We start from the raw sequence: 26989 nt of genomic DNA on the forward strand, positions 1-26989 counted from the left end.
AGCTCTGGATTTCCTAGGATTTAATTAAAATAAATTGTCTGTAGGCCATAAAATTCTGGAGTCATCTGATCTAAGTTATAAATATTCCTTAGGTCTTTACAGATTAATGGATGCAATATTTTGCTGTTTTCATAATATTCTCATTCTTTTCTATCTCTTATACATGCCCCGAAGTGCATGTCCCAAAGAGTTTACCCTATCATTCCCATTCTCTGCAAATGTAGCATAGAATATTTATTGAAGACTTCTGTTTGCATCATTCATCAATTTTACCAGCTCTTTCTTTCCTAGGACAATAGTTAGTGCTAAAAATCTTTATCTTCTAATTGACACATTAAAAATACTTCCTCTTCCTTAGCCTTATCCCAAGCACAGTTTCCCTTGATAGGTTCAGTATCTTTGATCAGCTCAGTGTATGACACAGAATTATATCTATTGTAATTCATTTTCCCTAAATAGCTGCTTTTCTTTTCCCCCAATAGCTGTCTTGAATTCATTTTGAAATAGGATGGACATTTAACTGAAGTGATGGACTTTCTTAACTGTGAAACTATGCCTTTGCTGTTGTGAACATAAAACCATACACTCCAAACCAAAAAAAATAAAAATATATCTTATATTGTATATCTTACTGCATAGCAACAAATCAACCACAATAGGACAAATTGCACCTTTCATTTTTCTTGCATTATAGAAAATGCACATTATTTTTTATATGAATCTTTCAGTGCAATATTAATCTCTGTTAAATATAGTAGTACTCTCAAATGAGCAACCTATAAACTTGCACTTTCCTAATCTAAGGTGAGAAGTACTTTGTTTACAAGGTATTGGAATGTAAATTGCCAGGGCTTTATCAGGAAATAGTTAGAACTCTGAAATATGAAGCATCTAAAGATCTTTAACAGTACAGATGACTCAATTGTATAGAGAAGGATAATCATGTCCATATTGGAACATCAAGAAGTAGCTTCTACATCATTGTCATCAATAAAATCAATTAGCATAGGAATGCTGTTTTAGAAATAATATCTACTTATCTTCTGGGCTATTGTAGACTATATCTCTTGAAAACTATTGCCTGATGAATACATAAAATAATTTGAAAACTTTGTTAGGGTCATTGTTCTCCCATTACTTATACTCACATTGCTAATCAGGTGTAACCCAAGTACTTTGAACTGTCATGGTATAGGATACAACAGAGTCCATCTCTCTATTCACATGGAAAAAATTCTGAATATATTTTAGTAAGAAAAAGCCTAAAACAGAAATTATAAGTGCTTATGTAAATTAACTTGTTCTCAAGCCAATGCATTACTAATTGCTTCCTTGGCTTATCCTCTACTGATTCTTTTTTTCTCTTAATTCAGTGTGTATCAATCAGATAGCTCTCTTGGTTCTCAGTTACTGTAACAAATTTGTCTAATGTCTATTCTGTTTATGCATATATTTGCAGCTGAAACCAAAAGTAGAAATGTAATTAAAAAAAAATGCAGACTCAAAAGATTTGTTGTATAATTAAACACATATTACCAGATTTTTGAAAGATTTGCTATTATGTGGCAACAGGAGATTTGCTAATTATATTCAAAATACATTTTAGAAATCACAGAATGCAATTCTATTGAAAAGTCACCATGCCATGCCATGGCTCAGTCACTTCTCATTCAAGTCTGAAGCTTTTCTTTTCCCATTCTTCCACATTTACCTCCTTATATTAACTGATAAGAAGGGATTTTAGCTATCTGAAGTTTGTTTATTCAGGAACAGAGCGAATGAAAAAGGTGCATAGAGCTTTTCAAAAGTGTAGTGACAGGTATAATCTAACAGCAAGGAGTGAATGAGCACATAGTTTTGCTTGACTAGATAACGTTCAGCTGGCAAGCTGCAGAGATGATGTTTTTATTCAGAATATAAAAGTAACTCTGTGTTCCACTTCACTTCTTGGAATCAGTCACCTAGATACCCTTTGGGTAGTCTGTAACACAGTAAGCCTGGATGTGCATTTGCAAATGGATTATCAGCTGTCAGCTGATGAACTAAATTGAACCAGCCTGATGGATGTAAAATCACTGATGGGCTACAGTGCCCAATAGACAGAACTGGACTGTCTGCTTTCTGCCCTGAGTAAGTTTTGGTGTCCAGTATGCCAGAACATGGCATTACAATCAAAAAGAGGCTAGAATAAAATAGAAGGGAAAGACAAAAATGTATACTAGAGGTGCAGGTTACCAGAATGGGATCTATTAATGAACTAGTACAATATTTAAATGCAATTAAAACAACACTAAGGATTTGATTTAAAATGTCGTTGCTTTACAAAGAGTGACATCCAATTCTCTGGAGGCCAGCCTTCAATGCCTTGTAAACTCTCACAACAGATTATAGCCCTCTGCATTTTGACCTGTCATTAAAAAAAAAAAAAAAAAAAAATTAAACTTCTAGTTCCTCCTTTGAGTGTGCATAAATAGTAAGAACATCTAGTGATATTTTCCAATAAAATAGGAATTTAAATTCCCTCTAGAATTAGATACATGTCTAATTCATGTTATCATTTTTATAAACATAAATGTTGTTAGCTTTAATAAGTGTTACATCATCAACTATATTGAAATGATGAAAGAAACTGTACATAGATAATCAATTTTTTTTGAAAGACTCAAAAAGACTTAATATGAAATTTTTGGTCTAAATAATATAAACAGACATATTTGTAGGCATATATATATATATCTCTAAATGCATTTATAGTTTACTAAACTGGATATTTGATATAAAAGTTATTTTTAAAGAATTTTGTGATATCGCATATACCTTAAAAATTCTGAGATGCAGTAACTGTGTCCCAAGTGAAACAAGTTAATTTATTGAAATTATCAGTAACTCTAATATTAAAGCACCTGAAAGTGCACCTGAATTATTTTTCTATCCACTTTTATGACGCAGATGACTATAAAACTGCTTTTATTTCAGACAAAAAAGTCATGATTCATTTAAGGATTAAAGGTAAAAATGTAGTTTTAATACTTTCTTTCGAATCATATCTCATTGGTTTATTAAGTTATTATAAATTTGTTTAATTGAGATGCAAGTTCAATTTAAATTTAAATGTTTTGAAATGTGTGTTTTCTTTTACTAATGTATTGCTTATATAACACTTTTAATACAGATCTAAAATGGAGAATACTGAAAAAACAATGCTTTAAACTCTACACATAACATAAGGGAATCTGTCAACTCCATTTCTTCATGCAGTTATAAAAGTTATAACTACTTAATGGAGTTAATATACAGACATCTTTGAGGGCCAATGGCTATTATTTACACTGGTTCATAGTTTGTAGTAAGAGCTTTTTCGTTTGGCCAAGGAATGCAAGTCCACAAGAACTTTCATAACAGCCTGCATTCATTGGCAATATTAGAGTCAATATCATCCCTGGTATGTGCTCATTAAGTTCATCACTTTGAGTGGCACCTTGACATTTATAGCCTCTGAATGCCAGCTGAATGCGGTTATAAGCAGTTTATATCAATGTCATTTTTCTGTATCCAAGAAGCAAGCCTCAAGCAGTTGAACAGAAGGAAGCACCAGGAACAAAACTGCCGAAGAAAATTAATTTTGCCTGCAATTCGGTCTTCAGCGTGATGAAGTCAATGGAATGTTAAGAAGCTTTGTAAATAAGTCATTTGGTAATTCTCACAATAAAAAAATTGACCTATAAAGTTATATGGGTGCACGCTAACTTTAGTCATTTAAGTACTGGAATCTGACAGTCAAATCTGTTTGCTACAGCAAAGAGTTGAAGAATTATAAAAGACAGTGCATTAAAGTACACAAAGCTATTCCTACTCACATACAGACCAGTTCTGATCTGTCACTGATGATCTCTATTTGCATGACCATATCTAAGCATTGAAGAAAAAACAATTTAAAATATATATTTATTAATTAAGCAATCTATTAACAATCATTGCTTATTTTAATATGTCCTATATATAAAATTTGTGTTAACATTTACATTTATTATCATAACACAAAATGACAACAAAAAGCGACCTTTTATAATTTTTACTTCACTATAAAGTTTATTGCAAAGGCAAATATCAAGTTCTAGATAGTATCTGCAGTTTGCTTAATAAGTCTTTCTTAATTTAGTGAGCTGTAGTTAAAATAGAATCTTCCAAGGAATTTAAATTACTTTAAAGTTATCACGGTTCCTTGGTATTCCCTTCACCATAACACAAATGAAATAAATTGGGCTTCAATGTCATAACAACATCAAGTTGTTCAGAGCTCATATATGCCCTTTTTGATCACTTGATTCATCAGGGTCTTAATGGTCCTTCTGAGACTGAATTATATTGAAGAAAAACATACACATGAAACACCCATGTCTATGAGATAAAAGAATACGCACATCTCTGTGCCACCAGGTGCTCACTTGCTGCTTTCTTTTAATTTCCTCTGATTGAAATTAATTTTATGTAAGATATTAAGAACCATAGGCTATTGTGATAGCATAAAAATACCCCAGCCTGAAGCAGAGCAGCAGACTATTTACTAAATAATAAGCTGCCTTTTTTTGTTGTTGTTTTTGTTTTTAGGTTTTTTTTGTCCCAACAAATATTTATTTCTTTCTTTACAGGAATAAAATAAAACTAATTATGTCTGCCCATGCCTTTCTCATGTAATTAACGTTGCAGAATTTTAGAGGGTTGTGGATAGGGTGTGTGGGTAGGATATGTGTGTACATAGTAGTTGGTAAGTGTCCTGGAAAGCACTATTTCTAATAATAAGCAAATGCATAATAAATTTTATTATTTAGAATTTGTTTGTCAATATGTATATGTTCCAAAGGTTTTTGCTTCAGTTTGAGCTTTTACATATGTACAGCAGAAAAGGCGAGTTTATGAGAGAGGAAATTCCATTCTTCTCAGAATGTACTGTGGACACATGCATTCATAAACTTGAAAATGTCGATGCTGGAATTGTATGATCTGCCAAATAGCAGTTTTCTTGAAATACATCAATAAAAGAGACATTGACTCATTTTACAGAAATCTGTCCAAAGGACCACCTCAGAAGTTTTTTTTCTTATGATTTCCCATCATCTCCTCGTTTGCATTGACACATTGTATTGAGTTCTAGGATTTTCCTTGGTACTCAGTACAAAATCATGGTCTTAATTGTTCCTTTCTTAGAAATCTCTCCATTTACATTATCATTTCTAGAAAGATCAGGAAATAGCAATCTGACAAAACGTACAAACAAATAAAAGACAAAAACACCTCCAAAACAACAACAACAACAACAAAAAAAAAAAAAAGAGAAAACTACTAAACCATAAAAAACATTGTGAAAACTATTGACAACTTCCTGTTTTCTTCTGTGCACAAGCTCTTTCCTTAATGCTGTTCACTTATAGAATTGTAACTTACTCCTGCTTGCTCATAGGGTCTTTTGCTTTAAGGTGCTCTCTGAAACTCATCTGTTTGATTTAGTTTATACTGGTATAACTACAAGAGTGGAACTCAGAAATGTGTTAAATGAAAACCAGTATTACATTTTTATTTAAATAACTTTTTCTCTTGGCTAATCAGAAGTACGTAATTTCAAAGCATTCCTTTATGGTTTGAAAAGTTACCAAAAGAAATTGACTACACACATATCTCCTGAGTAATTTTTGTTTAATTTATTGAAAAAAGAACAAACTTTACTATTTCCAGTCCTTTGAGTCAATAAATCCATATATTACTCCACCTCATTCATCTTGATGAAAAGACAAAACTAGAAGGGAAATTCAGAATATGCTGTGTTGGAAGGGACCCACAAGGATCATCGAGTTCAACCCTTCGCCCTGCACAGGACCATGCCCAAGAGTCACACCATGTACCTGAGAGCATTGTCCAAATGCTTCTTGAACTCTGTTAGGCTTGGTGCTGTGACCACTGCCCTGAGGAGCCTGTTCCAGTGCCCAACCACACCCTGGGTGAAGAACCTTTTTCTGATATCCAACCTAAACCTCCCCTGACTCAACTTCAGACCATTTCCTCAGGTCCTGGCACTGGTCACCACAGAGAAGGGATTGATGTCTATCCCGCCCTCTTCCCAATGATCAAATCCTGTTTCAAAGGGTTAATATTTGTCCCCCTGAGATATCAAATGGTGTCTTACTATTTGATTACTATTTTACAGTATTTCTTCTGGGTATGTGGAGAATGTCATTTATTCACCCAATGTCAGCTTCTACCTCAAACAAAGTGTGAAAATATTGGATTTGAAGACTATAATGATGATACGGGATTATACGATGATATGATTAGAGGACTGGGTAATCACCAACCACATAAAGTTCAAACAAGGGAAGTGCCAGATTCTGCACCTGGGATAGGGCAACCCTGGATGTTTGTACAGACTGGGGAATGAGATGCTGGAAAGCAGTGCCACAGAAAGGGACCTGGGGGTCCTGGTTGACAGCAAGTTGGAATATGAGTGAGCAGTGCCCTGGCAGCCAGGAGGGCCAACCATGTTTTGGGGGAGCAGCAGGCAAAGCATCGCCAGGCGGTAGAAGGAGGGGATTGTCTCACTCTGCTCTGCACTGGTGCAGCCTCACCTTGAATATTGTGTGCAGTTTTGGGCACCACAATATAAAAAGGCATTAAGGTATTAGAAAGTGTCCAAAGAAGGCCAACAAGGATGGTGAAGAGTGTGGAGGGAAAGCCTTATGAGGAGAGGCTGAGACCACTTGGTCTGTTCAGCCTGGAGAAGAGGAGACTAAGGGGAGACGACATTGCAGTCTATAACTTCCTCGTCAGGGAAAGTGAAGGGGCAAATACTGATCTCTTTGCTCGTGACCAGTGACAGGACTGAAAGAAATGGTTTAAAACTGAGTCAGTAGAGATTTAGGTTAGAATCAGGAAAAGGTTCTTCACCAGAGGGTGGTTGAGCACCAGAACAGATTTCCCAAGGAAGTGGTCACAGCACTAAGTCTGTCTGAGTTCAATAAGAGTTTGGACAATGCTCTCAGGCACATGTGATCTTTGGGTTGTCCTGCACAGGGCCAGGAGTTGGACTCAATGATCCTGATGGGTCTCTTCCAACTCAGCATATTATATGATTTGATGATTCTATGAAATATAGTAGATAGCTCTCCTTCTGTTTCAGGGACATGCACTATTTTGCCACCTTTATCATAGTTTATTAGAAGTGACCAAGACAGTAAACTCTGAAAGACTTTTACATATATATATATTTATTACTCTGTTGAGAATATTTTGTATACAACAGATGGCAGTTGTGCACTGCAGGTGCAAAGAAATAGAAAAGGCAAATCTATCAGGTTTTAGGGTAGTAGAAATATGAAGTGTTATAGACCTAGACCATATGCAAAAAGGCTAATATAAGAAGAAATCGAACAAAAATAGTTGTCCCAGTATAATACATTGACAGTCACTATTTAATTTATTTACTTTAAATTGGTTTTTTGGGGGGTGAGGGATATGTGTCAGGAGGATTAGAAGTGGGGATGGCTATAATTTAGCATTTAGCACATGCTATGGAGTTGCCCTTCTAGACTTGTAGATATTATATAAATCAATTTGTCAAGTACTTGCAGTTCCCACTTCAATGCACAAAAATGATAAGCAGTGAGTCCACAAAGCTGTTTCCTGATATTTTATTAAATAAAAGGCTAAAAACAAAAACAAAAATCTGCGGAAACCTGATTGCTACTGCCAGCCCTTGTGAGTAGTGGTATTATATTTGTGTTAACTACAGACCACATATGTGTGTGTAGCTACCTATGTATTAAATAAAATAATCTTTAGCCATACCTTCAAATATAATCAGTCCATAAATGTTTTTACACTTTTCTTTAAATAAAATACATTTTCTAAATAAAAATAATAATCCTTGGTAAAATCAGTCATGTAATAAGACTTTCCTTTTATATCTACTTATTTGTTGGACTGACTTGTGAAGTGCTTTGAAATAAGTTTGTGCAATACACTACACAAAAGAAGCTGAAAAATCATGTTGTTCCTCAATAGATGCAGATATGGTATAGAAAATTGGCAAATTTCTCAAATTCCCCTAGACACATGATTTACACTAAAATGTTTTATGACTCTGTAAACATCAATCACAGATGCAGGGAGCAGGGTTTTTTTCTCCTCATAAACCAGATTTTTCTAATTCAAAAACTGTTTACCAAGGGTAAACACATCATTCTGTGTTTCCTTAAATTTTTCAACATTTTGGGTTTTGGTGTTTCTCCCAAGCATTTTTGTTGAAAAAAGATTGTCTTTATTGCACACTAGGTAAAAATGTAAGGGTTATAAAATTCAGCTGAAGTGAATCAATCTGATATATATTAGGGGAAAGCACTAGTAGAACCAGGAATAATACATGACTTGTATTATTATTGCCATACAGCTGGTTATGGTATTTTTTAAATTTATGCTTAAAATAAAACAAATTAATTCTTTAACATAAGCATCAAATGACTAAGGTAACTAAAGAGAATTATAAATGCTCTTTTTTCAAAAGTTATTTGCCATATTCAGAATCAGAATGAGTTTCTTTATATCCTTAGGAAAAGATATAATTTGAACCTACAGACAAGTCCAGGTTTTGTTTTAAGCTTTTCTTTCTGACACCTATGCTGATCTCAAAAGAAATGACAGGCATTTAGTTTTCAACCAGACTGAAGTAAATCTACCTGTAGGTGATATTTACATTCAGCATACAAGGCCCAGAGGTTTCATTCTGCATAAGATGCACCTGAAGCATTTGAATTTACATTATTCATAGAGCAGGAATGTGCTGTAAATCAGTCTTTACTTCATTGCATTTACTGTTCCAGAAGCACAGGCTCCTTATGCAGGCAATGTGAATAATTCACCCTATATTAAATCTCTTCATGCTGGAGTTATCTTCTTACTTAGAGGACTTCAATGGTTAAGATTTACTTCTCTCCTACCACTAATATATGTGTATAATATATATGATCTTTTGAGGTAGATTTAAATTTACCCATGTGCAGTGTGTTTCTGTGTTGGCTCAGAGAAGCAGCCTCTCCCAAAAAATCTTCCACTTGTGCCTTCTATCTTCTAAGGAGGGAAAAATTTACTGCTGTGATGGCTTGCCTCTCTGAGCAAACACAGCTGGTCACTCTACCAAGGCATGAGGTTGGTGACTGGTCTGCAGCTGCATGGACAGGGATGTAACAGTAAAGAGTAACCCTTTATTAGTAATTTCTCTTCAACTGGTGGAAGGTCTGAGTAAGCTTATTTATAACAGGGTTTATGCTGACTCAGTGCTAATTTGCATTCTCAAATAGATATACAAGATACAGCAAAATATTTTTTAAATTGAAAAAGCTTCTTTCTTCTGATTGGGAACTCCAGTAAGTCCTCTAATTAGAAGCATATCTATATTGCTGTTATTTCTAACTCTCAACTATTTAATTTATTCCCTGAGACTATTATTCTCATTTCTCTAAGAGTTCCTTTTATTTTTCTGTATTTTCTCACCTAAAGAAATCTTCCTTCTCATTTCATACCTTTAGCAATTGCACAGTTGAAAATCCAGTGTTACAAATGAGAAATTATGCCTTCAGGACAGAAATAAAGGACAAGATTAATGAAATATAATGAAACTAAAGCATACCTATCATGTAAAACATGAGAGAAAGGAGTTTTATCCATTTATGTATTTATAAATAAATGTTTCTGCTATACATAATTTATACATATTTCTGCAATCACATATATAATTATTATTGGTTTCTAATATTTTTTCCCATTTTCGTGGTATGAAATTTTTAAGCATCCATTCTTTGACTTTTGATATTTCAGAATAATTTACTTTAGATCAATTTTTTCTGGAATATGCATTAATTTTCTTTTTCTGGATAAACAGAGTGTTTTTTTTAAAAAAGAGGCGAAGACTACAGGCCTGTATTCCTTTAGATTAATAAAAGGTACTACAGAGCTGAGAGAAAAAACAGCTGCTACAGCTAGGAGGAAGACAGAGAATATGGTAACAAACAGATGCTTAAAGAAGACGAGATGGAATTTAAAATGGGACCAGTATGAACTTTCAGTGGCACTGTGAGGAGCTGTGATATAGTTCAGCTGTGATGGGAATGTGTGTAAGCACAAAGCAGCTTCCAAGACAAGTTATTATCTTTAGTGCTGAGCACAAGCAGCTCTAGTCCAGTGAAGTATATACGTATGTTTAATCTATTAGTTCCTTTAAAATCAGGTATAAATTTAAATCTCTTATTATTCTTTATTTTTGTTAGACTTTTTAAAAGTCTCATTACTTCACTTTGAATCAAGTAGTTTATGGAATATCAACATACGCAATTCTAGTAAATAGAACTTACTTAAGGTAGACAGTGTTATAACTAAGGAAAGTACTTCCTTGTGTGAGGTGTACAGATTGTAAACCACTCAATGAGCAGATGGACAAAAATTTTTTTAAGTCTAACTTATTATCTTCTTGAAGCAGTGACTTTCCTTAAAGAAATGTGTAGGTATATAACTTCTTCGTATGGTGTAAAAACATGGCACCTTTCATCAGTTCACATTAATGAACACAATATAGTTTACACTGGTGGTATCTTTCCAGGTATTATTATATAAATTATTATTATTATATAAACATTATATAATATGTTTAGCATATTGTGAGTATCAGCCTGTGGTGGAGAAAAAACAAAACTCAGTAAAATTATTTAAAAATTTAAAGTATTGAAAGAAATATAAACCATACAATTTCTCTCTAAGACAAGACAACAAAGATGAAATAAGCAAGCAAGAAAACATCCAGATTCATTTGAAATAATACAGAAGATTGAAAGAAAGAGAATAAAGGAAATTTTGCCTTTAGTTGTGGAAAGCAGACAGGACTTGAAAAATAAAAGAATTGATCCTTATGTGATATATGCAGAAATATTTTCAACAAAAACATTAACATGGGAATTAATTTATTTATTTACAGCTTGTATTAAAGAATTGGATAGTCTTACAAGACCACCTGGGTATAGCCAAGCCACATATATATAGCTCACAAAATTTCATTCACTGAAATCTATGTTTTGAGATTTCTAATTAGATTCAATATTAATGATATTGTTCCAGCTTTTAAGAAGCACATTTCAATGAAATCTTAAGGGGGCAATTAAAAACAAGTAAGTAAAACACCACAAAAAATCTTTAATTATTAAACTGCTGAATGACAATAGCAAGAGTAGAAGTAAATAAAAAATACAGAATAAATGCCTTTTACTAAAACATTTTTCATCAGAAAACTCCCTCTTTTCTGATATAGTTTGTTAGCTGTGGCGTCGTGTTCAAATTCTTGAAAATATTGTGTAATGTTCTTCCTTACTGCTTTCCAAGATAGCGACATTTTGGGTTTATGTGTTCTAAGAAGGCGTCAGAACTCTACGTTTAGCATCCCTGTCATTGTTGGAAAACTTCTCTATTATATATTAAAAATGAGTAAAATTTAAAAAAAGCAAAAATCCAACAATCCAAACAAGCACAAAAAGATAGAAACAACCTATATCTTTTCTGTAGATAAATATTACTTCATATTTTTTTAAATTCTCCTTTTATATGCTAGTTTCTATGCCTTTCTTTTACATTGTTATTGGGTCATAGATTGAACCTCAATTCCTGAATCTTGTGCTTCATCTCCTTTGTCATTAATTTTAGCAATCTCATAACAGTGTGAAGTAGTAACTCTGCTTAAATTATGAGATACTCCAGATTATTTCCTTAAAGTTTCACCAAATCTCTTGTTTTCTCCATATATATTTTAGACTGTACGTTCTGGCGTGCATGAAAATACACAATGTCTGTGTATTTTCCAGAAACCCATCATACAAATCTGTAGACCTTCTACTAAACAAAAGCAATATGAGAAGGCACTGCAGACAGAGCTATAATTTACACAGATCTAGTGTACATACATAGGCATAGGCAGAAGATACCCTCTGCCAAACAGGAGGTTGTTTTAGTCAGTCATTCCTTCTTTTCCAGATCCTCCTCTTGCTTTGCAAACTTGAAGAAACTGAGCTCTCAGGACTGTAGGTAAGAGTAGTTTCTGTGAATATACAAGGAGTAAATATAATAGAAACCTATTTCTTGCTGGACATTTAACTGGACAGTAGTTTCTGAATGTAGATGACCATATAAAGAGAAGAGACTTACAAAACTCTTGATTATACATGCAGACAAAATTTCTCAACTAGATGTTTAGCCTCATAGCTTTCATTTTGCATAAAAATATTTTTTTCCTTTTAGATAATGTAATTAGAATTCTCTTGAAAAATATTCTAGCCCAAATGAAACTGTTCATTCACCTCATACTCTGAAGGGACATTTGTGACAAAATATGAGCAGAAATGAAAAGTGATATGGGACACAAAAAGTTTGATTCATGTGAGAAAAGAGAATTCTCTAAAATGCTTCACTTTAAGGGCTTAGCTATAGAACCCCTGCCCCCAGCCCTAGAAAAATGAAGCAGAAAGAAGCAAAAGCTTTTCTGTAATAGCAAGAAAAATAAAAAAAATTACAATTCAGTGAAAGGTTTTTGCCTAGAATACCAAATGAAAATTAATCACAGAAATAGAGGTGTCAGCATACTGTGTAATTTAAGCAAAGTTTTCAGTGAACGCTGTTTTAGCTGTAATGAGCATTTCTGTGTGTGTGCATGTACAACGGGGAGAAGCAAGGCTAGACAAGATACAGACAGTGAAATGTTCTTCCATTGGAAATCAGTGAAAGGAAAAGACTAAATAAGGTTATTAGCTCAATTTTATCATTTAGATTTATAGCACCTTTAATTTTCCTTTCAATAGTTAGATTGTACATTATGCGTCTTCCAGAGAAACTACAGGAACTCCAAGATATGCATGACTCAATCACCAGTTTTTGAGTTTTCTGTGGTTGATTGACTTAACAGTCATTAATGGAGACAGCAATTGGCACTTTCAATAAAATGGCAATCATGGAAATCATGGGTGGTTTTACATCAGATGTCCACAAAATGAGGTTGAAGCATGTTACTGAAGATTCACCCAGACAATGATATTTTTCAACGTGTCAGAGGGAAATTGTGGTATCATCAATAGGGTGTCCAAAATGCTTAAGATGAATAAAAGATAGAAGCATTTGAATCAATTTAATCAAAATAATGACATCTTTTTCAAAAGGATTTTTAAATCATGTTGTAAACCAACATATTTGTTTTAAAATTATGAAGCAGCCCTTTTTATTCAAAACAATCCAGAGGTTTTCTTCAGTGTTCATATTTTTTTTCAGATTTATTCCTCAGATTGAATGTCTTAATTTCCAGTGATTTTCATTTGGACAAGAAAATAATTTTTATTCTGGAACTGTGTTATACTACATTCTACATCTAAATTGAGATCCCACTCTTAAGTCCTGTGCTCTGTTTTATGATGATGAATTATTATTATTTGAATGTATACAGATTTGTAGTTGTTATTTTAAAAATATAGATCTGCTGTCTTTGAACATATTTTCCTTTTTTTGGTTATTTCCAAAGTCTTGTTTTACTGGTCTGTCTTATTATTGGATTAGTCACAAAAATGACATGTTGCTGGTATTTCATACATGGCCATGTAATACACAGATTACAGCATGCTGAAATGTTTGGTTTTAATAAAGCAGAGAATTATTCTTTTCTCTACAGACAGTACTTCTTTTTAATCAGATCCAGAGTGAGAAATGTTGTTGAATGTTTAACAAGCATCATTTTATATTTTTCTAATTTAAGAATATGAAAGTCAATAGATTATATGAATAAAGATCTTTACACTGAAGTTTTAGGTGTAAGTCAGTGGTAATTGTTATGCTGCCTTACTAATGACCTCACAGCCTGTTTTAGGAGATGGACCTTTTCAAAGAGACATAAAGGTCTTTTCTCTGTCTTATTGTTTTTTTTCCTGGGGTCATTTTGTGGTAAATAAAAGTTCAAGTATCTAGCTGTTCAGTCTTTTCTTTTCAAGCAGTGTTCTTTCAGATACCTGAATGCTTTTTTCCTAAAAGAGAAAGAGTGTGAAAGAGTAAAAGCAAAGACAAAAGCTTACTCAATCACTACTATCTGAGAGTCTTATGTCTCACGCAAAGTGCCTAGACCAGCAGTATTCATTTACATTGTGTTTATTTATTCCTTCGACCACCCCAAAGGATGGGTACTATGTTTTGTGGTGCTTCAGTAACAGGGCTATTACAGACACCATGTTAAGCTGAGTTCAAGGAACTCATTCATCTGACTGATGGCACTGGCAGTCTAGAGTCAATGTGCTCCTCTAACAGCAAAATACTAATCAAGCTTCGGTAATACTTTTCATGCAATCTCATGGTGCCTTTAACTTGTGCAGAAATGATGCAATGGACAAAATCATTTAATCAGTGTGAGCTGAGGCTAATTAAAGTTAAAAAAAGAAGGGGAAAAAGAAAAAAAAATGGTTTTCCTTATTTCCAAGTTCATTGAACCAGCAATAAATGCTGTCTCTGAATGAATTTCAAGCTAATTTGCGAGACACAAATTAAAAGTAGACGTGCAATACTGCTTTGTAGTATAGAACATACAACTCTTTGCCTGTGAAGAGGAAAATCTGAGGTCAGCAAGTCACAGAAACACATGTTTCAGAGTATGCTTTAAGCTATTGCAATTATAAAATGTAATAAATATTTGACAAGAGGTATTAAACTAACTCCTCACAGACCATCAGATTAAATTGAGACTGCTTAGTGTGGCTTAAAATGCTTTCAACAGCTTTTTGTGTCAGTAAGAACATAGACAGCATTTTATGAAAGAAGTAATAAAATAAAGCTTTTCAGTAGTCTAACCCAGAGGTCAAAAAGGTATAGAATAAAGTTATCAACATCAGTCTCCAGAAGCCCTGATTGAATGGTGGTTGATGATTTTGTGTATGAAGTTCCAGCAATGGGCACAAAGCAGTACCTTGGGTGGCCTTGAAATAAGAAAGGAAGGACTTCAAATGTAAATTTAAACTTTAATACAAAGTTCTTCCTTTTTTTTTTTTTAGCCCAGAAACCCAAGGTTTAATTTTCTAGAATAACTTTTCCTAGAAATGGCTGCAAAATCATTCCAAAATTCATTAAAATATATATATACACATATATAGCGGACATATTGAAGAGGATTTAAGCTTGTTTAAAACACACCTTAAATATTTCTTAATATCCAAGAAGAAAGCTGTAATGTCAACAGTAAACATTTAATTGCTCTTTGATTACCAAGCCCAAATCAAAGCAGAAAGCAGACTTTGTTTTAAAACTAGTTAGTATCACAGATGATGCCCTTCCAGATGGTTATTGCCAGCTACGCACTAAAAAGAGCTTATTTGCAATTAAAATTGGGTTTCAGAAATACTTCACCTGCTACTTTGTTGGTCTTTAGGTTAGCTACCATTCTAAAAGGTTTTGAGCTGACATAACTTATATAACTTTGTAAGCTACCAATTTATCTTCAGGAAGCTTCATTTGGACAAAATAGTAGATGTCATTGTGCTCTGAGTTTTAGATTTATAAATATTATTTAATTTCCCATGGAAAATGTGAAGTGTTGGAACTGGGTTAGGTAGTTTGATAAACGAATTCTGAACTTAAGAATTTTAGAGCTAATGCTTTTGAAAGTATTCCTAACATTTACCACTGCTGAAGGGGATAAGGGAACTCCTGTTGAAACAGATTTGGCTTTTAGACTTCTGGTTCAGATGTGTATTCATGTTCTTGAATATTCATTACAAGTGTATTAAAACCATTGAAATACCTTCTGTTTAAAAACAGAATGGAAATATTAAACTTTCCTATAGAATTTCCTTTACAGTTTATTTTTGGAAAAAGGCACAACTGCAGCCCCATTTAGATTAAATATGCTCTGTCAACTCTTCAGGGCATAGTTGCTGTTATTTCTCACTGACAAGTGTTTAGGGATATAATGACCCTTCTATTATTGTTATCCATTTTTGCCTGTGCACTTCTTTTAAAAATCTACACAAAGTTTTAAGAATCCTCAGAATTTATCATTAAAATTTATAGAGGTGATATATTTTATTTTAATTTTAGGCCATGCTAGAGCTAAGAATTTAGTTGTCCTAAAGGCACTAAAAAACCTAAATGCAAAGATGTCCTCACTTGGTTTTCCTTCTTGTTCTAATTTCAGTGAATTTTATATATTTTTCTATTCATTTTTGCTGAAACTTTGATTCTGGAAATGTTATCATTCAAGCCTAACTGTAGATATTAGTATGCAGTATTTTCCCAGAGTGTAAAATATGGCCTCAAATGCAACTGAAACAGAGGATAAATTTTTGCTAGTGTGGAAATTTATATTTGAACATTCATTTTTACAGTGATTTACCTCTCAAGCATTGATAAGTGTATCAGGAAATTTCAGTTATATAATTTATCATACATTCAGAGCCAAAACATGATTATGATATCGCACCGCTGCTTCAAGAAAAATGCAAGTGTCACATAATTTTCCCCTTGTGTTTGTGAAAGGAAAAGCCTAGCTTTATACGCAGTGGTATTGTCAGGTTTGGAAAGGAACTTGTCAAACCAAAATAGTATAGATTAAAAAATCCCACTCTATAATAAAGAAAGTCTTTATTAACCTTACCATCTCCTCATTAGCATCACTGATGTGAGATGAGAGCACTACTAAAATGTCTCATTTGCATTATGCATATATAACAAAAGCAGATTACTTTGTTTAAATTATAGCTAATATCATTGTAGCGGTGTTATATATTAGAAACTGATTACCTTGTTTCTTCTTCTGTAATGGTCTCATTATATTTGGTTTTTATGCCTCATTTTTTTAATTGAAATAATGAATACACAACAGTGACATCATTAATATTTTATACACATTTTGTTTCTACTTTGTATTTCAGATGAAACACATAGATTAGTTTGACAACAAATAAAAGATTTCGACTATGAGCACTGTCTATCTGCAAATAAAATAAGGCTGCCTGTGACAGCTTGGGTTAGCTATAAAGAGAAAAAAATAGTATCTTGTATATTTTCAAAGAGCAGGGTAAACTGTAGATTGTATGTACAGAAAGAAACTATTTACAGTAATGGTCTCGGTACATGATATTTTCAAAAAGCTATGAATGGGTATAAAAAGAGAAAAATAGGGAAAGAAGAATCTGAGAGTAGGATTTAGTACAGGCCTCAAACTACAGAACTAGGACAATGAAGTACACTGTTCTTCATTCTGGGAAGGCTGCCTTTGGTTGATTTTTAGGATTTTTTTGATTTGTGATATTTGGGTTGGCTATTTTTTTTTTCAATTTTACTTAGATTATCAGCAGATTTTTTTCTGTTCTGATGTCTAGTTTTCTTCCTTTTTTTTCTATGTTGTATACAATTGCAATAAATTATTTTCTATGTGTTAAGATTGACTCTGCCTCTGCTGCTCGCTGTGAAGAATCTTACTCTGAGAACAACATTGATCTGAGTGGCATGAGTTAGGACTTTACCCCTTTCAAACAGTTATCAATCTTTATTCCTCTGTAGCAACCTTGTAAGATTTATCTATGTTCTGTACTATTTATAAAATGCTCATATCACTATCTTTACTGTGCATCTGTTCAAATATACTGTAATTCATAAAATAAGACTTCCAGTCTTTCCCTCCAATTTCTTGGAACATTTCTTGTGTTGAGGTGGTCAAAATTGTGCACCATATTGCAAATGTGTATTGAATGCTATACAGAAAGGGATCCTTATCTCCATTTAGATGATGTAAAGCAGCTACATATTTCACTATCAATATTTCTATATAGAAGGTCAAAATATCCCAGTTTTGTTTGTACTGTATGACCTTTTCTTGCAAAAATTACCCCAAAGTTTTCTACAGTTTTATCTCTTTTAAAATATTCTTTTCAAAGTATTCTTTCTGTTAAATATAATGAAACATGCAGAATTCACAAATATGTAAGATTTTTATGCTGGATTTCATTGTTGTCCTATGATGCTTTGTTGATGCTTCTCTGATGTCTTCAGCTTTTTCAACATGGAGTACTCATAAGGCTTCCATTAATTCAGCTGTTTATAACTTTGTACATATTTTCTTCTGCTAAACCCACAGAAATCGCAAAAAAAATCAATTTAGATTCATGATGATCATTTGATTTTACTGGATTATATCTAAAAGGACTCTTCATTACATAAAACCCAGTGTATAATTATCGTTTATACAGACTTCTTTGCATAGATAATCAAAAAGGCATTGGCTTTAGTGACATTTCATATACAAAGAAACTAGACTTGCTTTTATTACCTTTTTTTTTGTTAGGGTGTATAATTTATTATCATTGAAGGATCTTTTGCTGCCTCCCGAGAAATATTTGTAAAAAGCAATTTGAAGTTGGAATGTTCTACAAAGGGAAGAACTGGGTTGTCCACTGTGTAACATTTTCACATCAAAACAAAAAGCCATTCTGTAAAACTTAATGTAGTTAGTGGGCTCTAGACAGAAGGAAAAAAATAATTCTATAGCTAGAAAAACACAGAAGGTTGTCTCTTGCAGCTGTAGTTAAGATAGTATTGGGACCAAACATATAGCATATATTGCATATAATGTGTATTTTGGCTATGTTAGGTAAGTTATCCAGTAGTTCTTATAAAAAATGATTTAAAATGATTTAAAAATGAAGTTAACTTAGAGGAGATAGCATTTTCATGATTAGCACTTCAGTGGCTTTTTAGCATCTGAGCAACTTATATGTTTTTAAAATATAAATTATGGTCAAATCCATTCCTTTTTTTACTTAGATCCATCTTTACGTTCAAAAATCTCTTTGCAACTGCTAAAGTTTTCAGGCATTTTGCAAAACTGCTCAATTCTTGATGCTGACAAATACTCGGGCAATTACAGTGAAATGGTTCCCAGACCTTTTTTTAGCCATGACTCAGCTAAGAAAATTGTCAGTGTTGCTTTACACTAAGTACATGTTCTCAGCCTTTCCTCTTTACGTCCATTCACACTAACTCACTGTCTCATGAAAGCTGCACTTAGACACACCTGAGGCAGCTGTGTGCAGTGCCAGGAAAACTAAGGCTCAACTTGACACATTTCATGAGGGAACTATGGCTTCTTCCTTTCTAAATCCCTGGACTGACCAGTGGATGGAACAGAGCATATCCCTCTGAACACACTGGGGTATGTGGCAGAGCACAAAAGTACCCTTCAGGTGCTACTTCTCAGGAAAGAATAGAGATGCATTGATGTATGGAAGATGCTGAGGGGAAAAATAAAAGGAATTAAAACCCACATTTTGTGTATTTCCCTTAAAATTAAATTAGGGAGGTCTTTGTCTTTCCTTCCCTGACAGCTTACTGGAGGTTCTCTGTCAGAGACTTCCTTTTTGCCATAAATTACACCTCAAGTTATTTTCGTTAGAAAGAACCACTTCATGAACATTTGAGCAGCTGTCACTTGGTCTGTTCAGTCTGGAGTAGACTGAGGCAAGACCTCATTGCAGTCTACAACTTCCTCCTGAGGGGAAGAAGAGGGACAGGAACTGATCTCTTCTCTGCGTGACCAGCGACAGGACCCAAGGGAATGGCCTGAAGTTGTGTCAGGGGGAGGTTTATGTTAAATATTAGAGAAAGGTTTTTCACCCAGAGGATAGCTGGGCACTGGAACAGGCTCCCCAGGGAAGTGGTCACAGCCCCAAGCCTGACAGAGTTCAAGAAGTGTTTGTATGATAGTCTCAGTCACATGGTGTGACTCTTGGGGATGGTCCTGTGCAAGGCTAAGGGTTGGACTCAATGATCCTTGTGGGTCCCTTCCAACTCAGCAGATTCTGCGATTCTGTCATATGTCTGTATGTGTGCATATGTATATATGTAATTTATAACTCAAGAATAGCATGTGTGTTTATTTAGTATACTACAACTATTCCCATATAATACAATAAAAGTATTACTTTTTTACTATTAGTATGTGTACTTTCAGAATTTAAAAATTAACCTCTAAAACCAAAGTTTCTGGATATTTTTCTCTTTGTTTCTGTGAATCAATATCCATCAAAGTTTAGACTGTGTATGTGTATGTATATAAGTAAACATATTTTATTAGTTGTTTTAACATATGCAAGGGCAATGTACAGATAGATGGAACCATTAAAATAATTGCAAACTATATTTCTTTTAACCTATATCGATTTGTATTAATATTTTAGTAGTAGATAGAAAAGAAAGTTGGAGGTGATTTGCACAGGAGTCTGTTTTTGCAGATTTTCCCTGTAGCATTGGAAAAGTTTTGTGTTGCATCATTTTATCCAATAAAAAGCTGAAATACGCAGAATGACAAAGAATGGCGGACTTAAGAATTAAACACGTTTGGGTTTTTTTCTTGGTTTTTTTTCCTGTTTTTGTAGCACACGTATTTGTTAGAGGAGTAAGGAAAACTTCCCTTTACCTATTATTGCAGAAATTCCAAAATAAACCACAGTTAGGGAGTGTGACTAGGTTAACTGTTACAAGAAGTTCCATGCAGGAGTTTTCTCACAGCTGATGAAAAAGTAAGCCTTTAAGTAATACCTACTCTTTCAACAGCATGTCTTCTTTACACTGAAATCTTTCAGAATTCCTTCTCAAGACTTTCATCCATAGTGAAATAAAATTCTTCTTATATCCATCTATTTAGAACATAAGCTACTTAATGTGTACAAACTGAGAGGGATCACAATAGTGATAACAAATATTCTCAGTTCTGGTATGGTGTTTGATGTTGCATACAGTGAAAACCAAAAAATATCTCTGTTTTAAGACACATGAACTAGAGAACATGAAAGCACAAAATGCACTTGTGTACATACGAGGGAGGGGTTAGAGAGGAAAACATTTCAATAGCTTTTTATTCTTTCAAAGCAGATTTTGGTTTAATATTAAGAGAGCTTCTCCCTCCCCCCAGCTGAGATCACTGCAGGGTATCTCTCTGACTGAAGTGTGCTACTCCTAGTTTGCAGGAGATCAACATTTGTCTTTTGCACACAGACATCAAAGGGTCTTCAAATGCAGGCAGTAGGTAGAGGGAGAAAGGTAAAATAACTGCCAACTCAGGACATGTTTTCTGAGAAGAAGAAAAACCTAGGCACTGTAAGGGGAGTGTACAGATATGAGAGTCAACAAACCAGAATAAAGTACACAGAGCAGGTCTGAATGTCCGTACTTATTGTTTGCTTATATTGTAGAAACAACACTACAAAAATACACTGCTGAGCTGGGACTTAGCTGGTGTGTTTGGTTCCAGGAAACTTACCTCTCCAACTCCAGAGGAATGGGATTTTAATTTTAAGCTTGTTTGCCATGCAGTAATTTAGACTGTTTGGTTTCTTTCCTTTTTGAATGATTTAATACAGTACTTTTCACTGGCCCTCAGCTCCAAAAGAAAATAAAAGGCTTCCCTGACCCACTTTTTCATGCTATATATCGAAAACATACGGCATATATTTATCGGTTAGCTTTACCGTTAGAACCATGTCCAGTGTGGACTTTGAGGAATTCTAAGGACAAATCTGCTTAATTACTAAGAGGTGGACAGAGATTCATTGTGTGAAGACACTAAGAGAAAACTGCAGGCATACTAAGGTCTTTGACATATCACCAGTAAATATGACTAGATAAGTACAAAATCTGTTTGTTTTTCAAAATTTTCAACGGTTTCTTCAACATCTAATTTTTAGTTTATTTTTTTTACATATTTCCAGGTTATTCTTTTAAATTTAGGAATTAAAAATACCAAATTATGTAAAATTTCTACTTAAAGACTTTCAAATAAATCTTCCTTCTTTCCTATATTTTGACTCATTACTTCCATGGTTTTTTTCTGTTTAGTCAAACAGAAAGAACAGGCAATGGAAGAAAAGAGGAGAGAAAATGAAAAGTGAAGAAGAGTCATTGAATTTTCCTGCATGCACATATTGATAAAAACACAAATTAATATAAAGACATTATTTTAAAGTCCATAACTTTAACTGAAAATACTTTTTAGTTACTTTTAGACCCCTTCTTAGGCATGGAATAAATGCATACTTCTCGATCAAATATTAGTGTTAAAAACTCTTCTGCTTTCCAGACATTATTTGATTAAAATTTTATTTTGCTGGATAAACTGCCACCTTTATACAAGAAGATAGCATGCTCAAAATCTGTGCATTTTGTAACACAAGGATCTTGTCCATCCTTCACTAATAGTGATCTCTTCCCTGCTCATTGACAATCTTAAAAAAGCTGGAAACTCTTAGTGATTGCTTCTTGTTATTTCCAGCTTTTCTGCAAGAGTTTAACCATATACTTATACTAACAGCACAGAGGGAGGAGTCAATAAAGATGCTAATACTACACAATAACAAGAGCGTTACCTTTAGCAACAGAAATGAATACTAGACTATGTAATATTTGGAGAGGGTATTGATACAAAAATATATATTATAATTAAAACATGCTATAGAGGTAAAAAAAAAAAAAACTTGACTAGTAAGAGTAAAAGCATTGAAGTAAAATCTCAAATCCTTTAAAATTGATGAGTCTGGCCTCAGTTATTAACTCCGATAGGATCAGTGTTTCATTCTGTTTCTTTAAAAACTGTTGCTCCCCCTTCTCCTGCCCACCCACAGGGGGTTATGGCTTTACCTACCAGTAAAGGATGTTGCAGACACCAGCTGAAGGATTCAAATGGTAAGGAAACGTATTAACATGATTGTATTGTATAAAGAATTAGCCATGTGCCAGTATCTAATGTCGAATCATAACACCAACACAGCTGTAGAGGGGTTAGAGATTCTGACTCTTCTTTCCGCAATGTTAATTCCCACCTTACCAACACTCCTGAAAATGCTCATGGATGCCCATGAGCTTTTAGCGATGTATCAGTGGCCTGCAAACCTTTTCCCACATAATTCTTTCCTGAAAGATGGACTTTAACTCTCATCCAGCAACAGATACATAAGATGCTGTTGTATTTTGTGTAAAAAATCTGTATATATCCTGTCTGAGACCTCTGCCCAAGGATGCTAAAAGGTGGTTCTAGTTCATTTTCACCCTCCTATGAAATTCCTTCTTGATTCATTAAAATATCAAGGAGTGAGATACTCACATCTACTTTACCAATAGGTAGCAGAATGTGTAGCAATTTGCAATGGTTCCACAAAGAAAATACATTATCTTCTCGTGGTCCTACTTCATGAGCCACTTTTTTTCCACCTCTGTTGTCCATTTTCCCAGGATTTTCCCTTGCACAAAGAGACAGTGAAGGGGCATTGATTTTCATGGGCAGTTGTTCTATAACCAGTACATACACCAGTCCAGATCTTCGCGTGGCTAACACCCATAGAGGTAAGTTCATGAGGGAGATTTGGTTTGCTTTTCTTTTTTTTTTTATTTTCCTTTCTCCCACTTTTCCTTAAAAGAAAGAAAAGCAAGCAAAGCCTTGCTTATACAACAAACATCCAAAAACATGAAAGTAAGGCATGCAACTTTTAAGGATTCTTGACCCTCATTCAGTCCTGAAAAAGCAGAACACAATGAGATCTTAGCGATCATTGTGTTTGGATTTGGTTCTAAAGCCAGGAAGAGTCTTCATACATTTAAAGTACTTCTACCTAACATTGTTATTATACAACTGATAGTTTTTACTTGAGCTATGAAACCCATTATCTCTCACCAGTGGGGAATCCTTAGCTTTTCGTCTTTATGTATTTTATATTTTAGGGTGTGTAGTATAATTCACTATTTCAAGTGCTATGAAGCAAAATGCTTTATAGATTTCAAACTGTGGAAGATGAAATCTGCAGCCATCATAAATATCCATAATCTTAATCTTTTTCTTTTTATAGTAACATCCACATTCAATTCTGTATTGTACACAAAATAAGAGAATGCAGCAGTTTGATTTGGCAATGCGATCTTCTGATCTTTGTTGGTTTACATAGTTAGCTACTTTATCTGAAACTCCTGTATAGATGTAAGCTAAGGTTATGTAAACCAGAGGTCTTGTTTGTTTTGTGTAATTTTAACTTTTTTAGAAGAAACAAGGGGCACTCTCAAAATCTTTAAAGTATATCTGGACATTTCCACAGGCATTAGTAAAAGAAATTATTTGGTAGATAAACATACTTTGCTTGCAGCTCATTTTCCTTATCGGTAATAGAGAAGTTTTAAATGGCTTTATTGTGCTGTCCTAGATTGCTTTAACCTAGATTTTTCACACACATAAGTGTGCTTTTTCTCCTGACAAGAAATACCTGTGGAACATGTGTTCAGATGGAACAACAATTGATGATGAAGAGAGGACCTGTTTCTGCATCTCTCTAACAGACTCATCACACAATTATAGCACAATGTAGTGGGTTTCTGTGGCTGGGTTTTGGTAGCAGGGGGGGTTACAGGGGTGGCTTCTGTTAGAAGCTGCTAGAAGCTTCCCCTGTCCCGTGGAGCCAATCCCAGCCAGCTCCAGGACAGACTTCCTGCCGCTGGCCAAGGTCAAGCCAATCAGGAGTGATAGTAATGCCTCTGTGATAACACATTTAAGAACAGAAGATTGTTGCGCAGAAGAAATTCCATCCCGGGAAGAACGGAGTGAGAACATGGGAATAACAACGTAGACACCAAGGTCAGTGCAGAAGGAGAAGGAGGAGGTGCTCCAGGTGCTAGAGCTGAGGCCCCTGCAGCCCGTGGTGCAAACCATGGTGGAGCAGTTGTGCCCCTGCAGCCCATGGAGGACCATCGGGGTGCAGAGACCCACCTGAAGCCCATGGAGGAGCCCATGCTGGAGCAGGTGGATGCACGAAGGAGGCTGTGACCCCTGTGAGAGGCCCATGATGGAGCAGGGTCCCCCCGAGGAACCTGTGGCCCATGGAGAGGGAAGCCCACACTGGAGCAGATTTTTTCCGGGTAGGACTTGCAGCCCCTGTGGGGGACCCATGTCGGTACAGCTCATTCATGAAGGACTGCACCCCATGGAGGAGTGACCCACGGGACAGCAGTTTGGGAAGAACTGCTGCCCGAAGGATGGACTCACGTTGGAGAGATCCATCAAGGACTGTCTCCTGTGGGAGGGACCCCATGGGAGCAGGGGAAGGACTCCTCTCTCTGAGCAGCGGCAGAAACAATTGACTGCAAATCCCCATCCCCCGTCCCCCTGCACTGCTGTTGGGGAGGAAGGAGAACATGGAAGGAAGGAGGGGTGGGGGGAAGGTGTTTTTAAGACTGTTTTATTTCTCACTCTTTTGCTCTTATCCTATTAGTAAAAAATATAAGTAATATCCCCACTTTGAGTCTTGTTTTCCCTGACCTCTCCCAGCTCTTATCCCTAACCATGAATTCTTAGCTGGTTTTTTTCTCTCTTCTCTGTCCAGTTAGAGAGGGAGAGTGAGAGAACATCTTTAGTGGGTAGCTGGTATCTGGCCAGGGTCAACCCACTACACACATCTAGCACCAATATACTCACTGACTCATATGCTTTTTTAATCTAGATATTTTCTTGTTCATAATGTAGATTTAAGAATTCTATCAATTTCTTCCCATTTCACAATGGTGTAGACAAAGATTTGGTGCTGCTGAATAAGCAGACAGTTTCTCTTTGCTTTCTTTGTCCTTTCAAGAAGAAGTCCAGCAACCTGTAGGGGCCAGGCACCTCTAGACCTTTATTTCTGAACCTACCCTGTGACTGCAGGAATCACAGGCTGTGGTGAAGACTGTGGATGGGATGCCTTGCACATTCCTTATTTGCCCACTAGCAGAGTGAAGGAAATTAATCCTCTGAAATTTATATACATTTGCTCTTGGAAAGGTTCACCTGAGCCAAAATTTGGCATTTAGGTTTGCAAGGTGCATGGCATGGGCCCACTGAGAACGTGCCTGGGAAAGCCTCATGAAATTATTACAAAGAAATAGGAAGACCTGCCACAATTGAATTCATTATTTAGTGTTACTTCTAACTTTATTCTAAGTAAAGTAAAAGAACTGCATAAAGCACATCAAATAAAGTAAAAACAACAAGGATTTCACAGCTACTTTAAGACAGAGAGCATTGTGAGTCTGCCCCCTGCCAAGAAACTAAAATTATATATTACCAAGGTCCGGGGGAGAGGGGAGTGGGACCGCAACACTGCACAAAGGGTCCAAGTCAAGGTTGAAGGTGCAATGGTGATTTACTGAGAGTGCGAGAGGGTTTATATAAGCTCCAGTGTAGAAAGGGCCAGAAAATGGGGTGGAGCATGAGACAGACAACCAGGGGAACGAATAGGAGTAGGGACTCAGGAGAAGAGGGAGGCACTGGGGAGGAACTGGGGGAGAAAAGAACCAATGGTATCTCTCCCCACACTGCAGCTTTTTCAGCCAATCAGAGGGAGAAGCAGGGAACAGACAACTCAAGGCATGCCTGGGCATGCCTCGGCAGTACAACTGTAGGGGTAACATACAATGCACTATTTGAAGCCACATAAGAACTGTAAAATCCAATAAAGTCCTTTTTCAATTGTTGTATATCTTTTTCCATGCCTGGAACCGTTCCCACTCTGATTCCTGCTCCTCCACAATATATTGATGTACGCATCCCTGATTTTGCAGGAGTAGGATTTTGATGAGCTAAAACCATCAGTAGCAGTGAACTGTGTAGGTAGGATGACAGTGTGTTATTTTTAAATTTTTCTCAGTAAACAACTACATATGCTTACCTCTGTTGTACAGGTGAAAACAAGTTCCCATGTCTAAGATATAGAGGAAACCTTCTGTGGAAGCAGAAACAGGCTCATCACAATTGCATAATTATTTTTAAAAAGTTAAATTACTTTTTTACTTACAAGATGGAAGGACAATAAGGAATCTCACAAACTGTTACTTTTTAAAGAAATTACATCTGAGGAATCATCAAGTGGAACTTTTTTTTAAA

This window comes from Corapipo altera, unplaced genomic scaffold (genome assembly GCF_003945725.1).
Source record: "Corapipo altera isolate COAL_440 unplaced genomic scaffold, ASM394572v1 22b, whole genome shotgun sequence".
Taxonomy (NCBI): domain Eukaryota; kingdom Metazoa; phylum Chordata; class Aves; order Passeriformes; family Pipridae; genus Corapipo; species Corapipo altera.